This window comes from Haemaphysalis longicornis, unplaced genomic scaffold (genome assembly GCF_048455015.1).
Source record: "Haemaphysalis longicornis isolate Haplotype H1 unplaced genomic scaffold, Haemaphysalis longicornis Haplotype H1 scaffold_1, whole genome shotgun sequence".
In the NCBI taxonomy this organism is placed as follows: Eukaryota; Metazoa; Arthropoda; class Arachnida; order Ixodida; family Ixodidae; genus Haemaphysalis; species Haemaphysalis longicornis.
This window is the reverse complement of record NW_027526203.1, coordinates 283,579,095-283,586,255: the sequence shown is the minus strand read 5'-3', so window position 1 is coordinate 283,586,255 and position 7,161 is coordinate 283,579,095.

Sequence of the window (7,161 nt, the reverse complement as noted above, 5' to 3'; positions counted from 1 at the left end):
CCTGTGCCAACTGTGACCAATTTATCCCCGCAAACTTCTTTATCTCATCTGCCCATCTAACTTTCTGCCACCCCCTGCAACGCTTGCCTTCTCTAGGGATCCACTCTGTTACCCTTAATGACCAGCGGTTATCTTGCCTTCGCATTACATATCCTGCCCACGTCCATTTCTTCTTCTTAATTTCTACTAATATGTCTTTAACACCAGTTTGCTCCCTGACCCACTCCGCTCTCTTCCTGTCCCTTAACGTTACACCTATCATTTTCCGCTCCATTGCCCGCTGAGTCGTTCTCAATTTAAGTTGAACCCTCTTAGTGAGCCTCCAAGTTTCTGCCCCGTAGGTGAGTACCGGTGCAGCTGTCATACACTTTCTTCTTCAGCGACAATGGTAGGCTGCTATTCATTATCTGAGAATGTCTGCCATATGCACCCCACCCCATTCTGATCCTTCTAATTATCTCTGCCTCATGGTTTGGATCTGGGGTCACAACTTGGCCTAAGTAGATATATTCGCTTACCATTTCCACTGCCTCGCCACCTATGTCAAACCGCTGTGCTGTCCCGAGGTTATTGATCATTACTTTAGTTTTCTGCATATTAATTGTCAGTCCCACGGTTCTACTCTGTTCGCCCAGTGCGGAAAGCATGCTTTGCAATTCCTCCCCCGAGTTACTTAGCAAGGCAACGTCATCTGCAAATCTGAGGTTACTGAGGTATTCTCCATTAACCCTTACTCCCACCTGTTCCCAATCCAACGTTCTGAATTCTTCTTGTAAACATGCTGTGAATAGCATTGGAGAGATTGTGTCTCCTTGTCTGACACCCTTTCTTATAGGTATTTTACTGCTCTCCCTATGGAGGATGATCGTAGCTGTAGACCCATTGTAGATATCCTCTAGTGCAACCTTAGATTTCAGTCAACCTAAAGAACAAGCAGGGTTCCGTAAAGGTTATTCAACAATGGACCATATTCACACGATCAATCAGGTGATAGAGAAGTGCGCTGAGTATACTGAACCCCTATATATAGCCTTCATAGATTATGAGAAAGCATTTGACTCGGTCGAAACCCTAGCAGGCATTCAGGCATTACGGAACCAGGGGGTAGATGAGCATTATGTAAGAATACTAGAGACACCAGATGATCATCTAAATCTGTCGAGCAACCCACTGGCCTTTGTTAATAACCCTCAGCCTCCCCGGTATGGCTGAAAATTAAAATGGGCCTGGGCCAGTTTTCGACAACCCATGAAACATCACCAACACCGCCCCCCCCCCCTCTGAATACCATGCCGCATGTAAATATTCTCTTCGCCGGGGTTTCCCTTCATTACTTTGACCTTGAGGTTCGCCTTTAAACCGTTCTTCCCCCCTTTATCCAGTCCCCCCTTTCCCTCCCCGAACTGTGGGAGAACCTGACGAGCTACGCCAGCTTGGGCGCACTGCAACTCCTGTTCTCCAGGGCCGAGACAGCACGGCCTTCAGATGATTAACTGGACCGATCGAGCGACAGCTTCCACTTTATCTGGATCAAATAAAAGTTTTTCATCATTGCCACCTAATTTATATAACGATGGCCTGTGTTGTTTCGTTTCTGGTTCCAATTTAAGAAAATTGTACGATTCAAGATAAGGGATTCTTCCGCTCCCCTTTATCTGTAAAGAGTTGTGGCCGAAAGTGACAAACCATTGGGTTCTCTGGCGCTCTTTGCCCTTAGCCGGCCTTGCGCCATAAAAACCCAACCATCATCATCATCACAAACCATTGGGTGCTGCTAAATGCATGTTGTGCCTGCGATCCTGCAACAAGGTAGCTCGGCCTCATGGCGCTTTTTAGTGGTCGAGAGCCGCTTTCCGTCCTCTAGCACTGCTGTTGGGAGTAAACATGAGAGTTTGAATGGCCGAGTTCGTCGAATCTGCACCATCCTCGGCCACATTAAAGGCCTCGCACCGCCAGGGCAAATTTCTCCGCACCAGCGCGACACGGACGCGCTTGTGTGCACTGCATACCGGCATTGAGGCCACTGCCGGCGCCCCGCTTTTCCGAGCGCAATTTCACTGCGCACACAATGAAACGGCGCGTGCCGATCGTCGTCGCTGGGCCGGGCGAAAGCGGTGTCGCACGCGCTCCTTTCCCGCCGGCCACGTGGCGCGGCACGCCTGGGCGCGCGCCTGCCAGCGCGCATGCGTGTTCCCGCGCGCAGGGACAAGTTGAAACAGACGCGGCCGGCCGTAGGCAGAACGGGAGGCCTCCAGGTCGGGAAGAGCCATCGTGTCAACATGGAGAGTTCAAACAGAGCGGCCCCAGCTCTCTGCGCAAACAGCGGGCCTCGGGGCGGGGGACAAGGTGTCTCTGCGCCTCTGAAACACTCCTCCCTTCCTCGTACGGCGGCTGGGGGTCGGGATATCGTTTTAATATAGTTCTTCTGAGGCCGCAGCTTACTGAGTTCCTGACCTCTCTCCAAACAGCGACCGGCTCCGACTGCGCGCTTCGCTCGCCGAGCATGGGGATTCTGCTTCTGGTCCTCGCTGCATTTTTGATGAGTTCCCTTTTAGAGAGCCGTGCGAGGCGGCGTGATTCGTTTGTCATTAAGCAGCGCCATTTCGGTGCAAATTAGGGCCATCGTGATATAAGCAGCTCAGTTTCGGCCCACCTTCTCAGTTTTCTTTTTTTTTAGCCATGCGTCCACGTCAGGAACCTCGCCGGCCAGAGGGAATCGTTCATGTGCGAGCAAGTCTCTGATGAGTCAACACCCCATGGCCGCTTTCCGCCCGCCAACGAATCTGCGCTGGCTGCAGTTATGGGGACACTCTTTACGCGTATGCATGCGGATCTAGCTACAGCACAAACCTTGGGTCAGAATAAAGAGGAAAAGCAAAAGGCCCTCAAGGTGAAACTGGTGAGGCAGAAAATCGTTCTGGAGTGTAAATGGCTTAGCTATGATCCGTGGTCTTTGTCCACGCATATGGCGGGGTCCCCTGATTTTAAGAGATTGACAAAAACTACACAATGTCTGACGCAACTATGCCTTTTTCTACTGCACCTCTCCAAGTAATTTATGGTCGGTTGGCCACACAGTGATGTTTTGCCCTGATAACTAGCAATTTTTGTTTTGTGTCTTTGTGTTGTTGATAATGACAAAAAGGAAGGCAACGAACGATTACGCGGTTAACGACTATTCGAAGCTGCTCAAAGTGTCTCTGCCGGCGCTGACCTTCCCACGAGAATTTTTAACAGCAGAGCTGTTTAAGCTTTTAGTTTCTCTGTACAACGTTATCAGAAAAAATGCTGTTGATTCCTCTGTCATAGGTATCGGTAAAACACGAAAGTAAAATGTGCAGCGAAATCTGCAGCTGAGCATGATTTGCGGGTCGGCGGCTGTCTTGTGGGTGTGTTTGGTGAGCGACGTCCTGCTCGCGGGTCGCTTCGGCAAAGGTGTACTGGCGTCATTTCCTTGACGGATATGACGTCAGCGAAATCTTGGTGTATCCCGGGATAAAAGACTTTCGTGTAAAAATATAAAACCGAAAACGAACAACCCTAAGTATAACGTACTCTTTGGTTCTAAAGGTTGCTTCCCCGCAAGAACACCTTATGTGCACGGGTGCACCCTTTACAGGCCGCTTGCTTCGTTGTACTGGCGTCCCTTCCGTGACGGATATGACGTCACTCAAATGTTTGTGTACCCCGGAATAAAACACTTTCGTGTTAAAAATACCAAGCAAAAAGACCGAGCGCACGTGAGCCTGCGCCTCGAGAGGAGCGCCCGGCCTCGGCCAGCTCGACCTTCGAGAACACTGTGCCCAGCGTTCGTGGCGTGATACCTCGCGTGCTCTACTACTCACCGGTTCACGTTCGTTCACGCCTTAAGTGGGGAGCAGAGACGCCAAGTTAGCGCTACAGACGCCGAGTTCACGAGGTCACTTTGGGAGAGCTGTGAAAGCCTTCAGACAAAACGATCCGGGCCTGCCAGTCGTGGAGGACTTTCAGCGGCAAGTTCGGAAATTTGTGTGAGGTCCAACAGCCGTGTCTCCGACGAAGGGAGAGGGGCCGCCAGCTCTGCTGTTTCTTCAGCCTTGCGCCACTAGTGCAATCTGCGCAATTTTATTTTATAAGCAGTTCATCACCGCAGCATCACTGCATTCCCAACAAATTGGGAATGCAGTGATGCTGGGTACTTACGATGAATAAATCGGCTGGGCTTACCCATGCTGTGCCAATATGAATGGAACACGCACGTCGGCTGTGAAAAAGTGAAATGGCATGAAGTAATAAGAGTGCAGCGTCCTCACTTGCACGGAGTGAGGGGAAAGACAAAAAAACCTGTAAAGGGGCATTCGCACTTGCGACTCGCGTACGTTGCGCGACGTTAGGCGGTGTGTGTCGTGAGATATGGCGGTGTTCACACTTGTGACCAGCGCTGGTGCCACTGCCGGTATCGGGTTGTTTCCCGTTCGGTACAACTTTCTTCTTGCTTGAAAGAAACAGTTCCGCTCAAGGATAGAATTGTATTGCTCTACTGCGACAAAAATAAATAAAAAGCCCTGTAAGACCCAAGCTACTGACCTGAAGCACTGCCGCAAGGCCTGCGGGCTGCGAGAAGAGCAGAAAATAACGGCATCAAGCGTGCTCTTTTAAAATGAAGCTTTTCATGTCTCTTGTGGCGATGTCGGAAAAAATGCACCGCAGAAAAGCTGCAGGAAAGCCAACTTTGCACAATGAGCTTCCACAAAGGGCACATCAATAACACACTGCATTAACAACGGGATGTCTTTACGTGCATAATGGGTTCCATTGTGGGAGACGGATGCAGTTTAGCGTCATACGCTTCACCGATGATGGTGATGAAAGACGCACAGATGGCACGTTGATCACGTCCCACGATAACAATGGGAAGCCCAAATCAACAACAACGCTGAGCTAACCGGTTCAGCACATTCAGATGACCGAATGACAAAGTAATAGATAAAAAAACCATAACATTACATTCGATTAGCTCAGCGTTGTCATTGATTTTGACTTTGGCTGATTGGATTGTGGACTTTGCATTTGTATCGGAGGAAGCTTCGCATGTCAACAATTTGTCTCCCATAACGAGGCGTCAGATTTTTCAACATGGTACTGCAGGCAGAAATACACTCCTTTACTTTCACGCCACAACACCCGCGTCGCGAGCTGCAAAGGTTGCATCTTTTGATAGACGCAAAAGTTCTGGCGCATTTTTGCTCCGCGCCGATAGAGGCACGAAAAGGCTACAAGGCAGCCCACCATCCGGCTACCATCGAGCTATCTACGAAGATTACTTGGTTTTACAGTGCAACACATTTGTGTGCACTGATGAGCCCCATAGTGTAACCCCGTGATTGAATCGTACATATATATATACTGAACCTACTGACCAAACAATCGAAGTGCATGGCAAGTTGCTTGACAGCAGCGGCTCGCCGCCAATTGCAATGCCATAAGCAACAATACGTTTGGTTTACGGCTACGTCAGCGGACTCAACAGCAATGAATTCCCTCGGCAACGGCAACCAGGGAATTTGGTCTGAGAGCGATCGACTGCGCCGTCGCAAAGTGGCGAAAAGGGATCGCCAGTCCGTCGCTTTGCGACGTCACAAACATCGCGCGACACCTCCGATTCGCAAGTGGGAACGTACAGGTGGCCACGAAATAAAATGGTCCAAGAGAGCGGTGCGCAAGAACCATCGGAGCGACATCTCCGGCCCAGCCCCTGCTGTCGAGATAGCTGGGCGCGCTTGCGGGACCTTCGCTGGTCAATGCATATCAGTTTTCTATATTTCGGCTGCAACGCCTCGTTTGTCTCGAAAGTAGCACTGGTAGCACCCAGCGGCGCCTTAAGCGGCCCGGCGAGCGAGCGGCATGCGCTGAAGCTGTAGTTTCATGCGGCTTCGAAATATATTTGTCAGACGCTATTTTAATTGCTAAACATTCTTTGCCGAGTACCCAACACCACCAATCGTCTAACGCCCTGCATCTGCACAACAATAGATTGGGGTAGTTAACGCGTTTAATCTTTTTTAACAGCGAACAGGAAGATAATGGGTTGAAAAAAATTTAAAACCTGAAAAAACAAGAAATTAAAAAAGAGGAAATAAGAAAAATGAGCACACGAGATAAAAAATGTCTCCTACACCGGAACATCGACGGCGCCTACAGCGTCAGCGTAATCGAGGCCAGAACTGGCGCGACCAGATCGACGGCCAGCGTGAGAGTCAAGACGCCGTGTCAGGCCGAGGAAGCGGCGGTGGCCCTAGCCATCGTGGACCCAAGATGCACGACGGTGCTGTGCGACTCCAGGACGGCAGTGCGCAACTTCGCGAGGAACAGGGTGTGCTGTGCGGCCGCGCGTATTCTGCGCAAGGCCGAAGCCGACGGAGACAATGACAGTGTCGTGATTAAGTGGTTTCCCGCACACGCGGGGGAAGGGGTAGCGAGCCCGCGGGGGCTCGCCAACCACAACGAGACGACCAACGCCGTGGCGCGAGGACTAGCCGGCCGCGCCGCGGGAAGGGCCGCCGACGACGTGGACTGCCCCTACAAGATATGACCAGCTACGGCGAGGTGCTCTCATGGTACAGGCAGGAGAACGATGGCACCGCCTCACCCAGGGCTGACCCGAGCCGAGGCGGTTGCGTTTAGGCAGTTGTAAACCAATTCAGTGATTACCCCAGTGCTCGCGAAGCACCTGTGGCCGGAGGTGTACAGTCGCGTGCGATTTGAAGGTAATCGCACGAGCGTCGACCGGCCACGACGATAACGCCCCCACGCGGGTTGTTTTAGTCTGCCTGGTTCCTGGTTTACGCATTCTTCTGTCCCTCGGTCGCTGTTTATTCCAGCAGACATCACTCCAGCAGCAAAACGAATAACCCCTTCCTCTTTTTTTATCGCGCTCCCAGCGATGACGTCCCACTCGTGGTATTTTACAGCAGTATTCGAAAAGCTGCGCAGAAACGCATTCTCGGGATATACTGGACATTTATAACAATGGGTGCTATCGTTGCTCACGATAACCAAGAAAAAAAACCCACACGTGTTCGCAACCACACAAGATCACCATGAAGCGGAAAGGGTGCTTTACTAGCCGCGGGAGTGATCACTGCTTAAAGGAACAGCAACCGAGAGAGAGGAGAATGCATA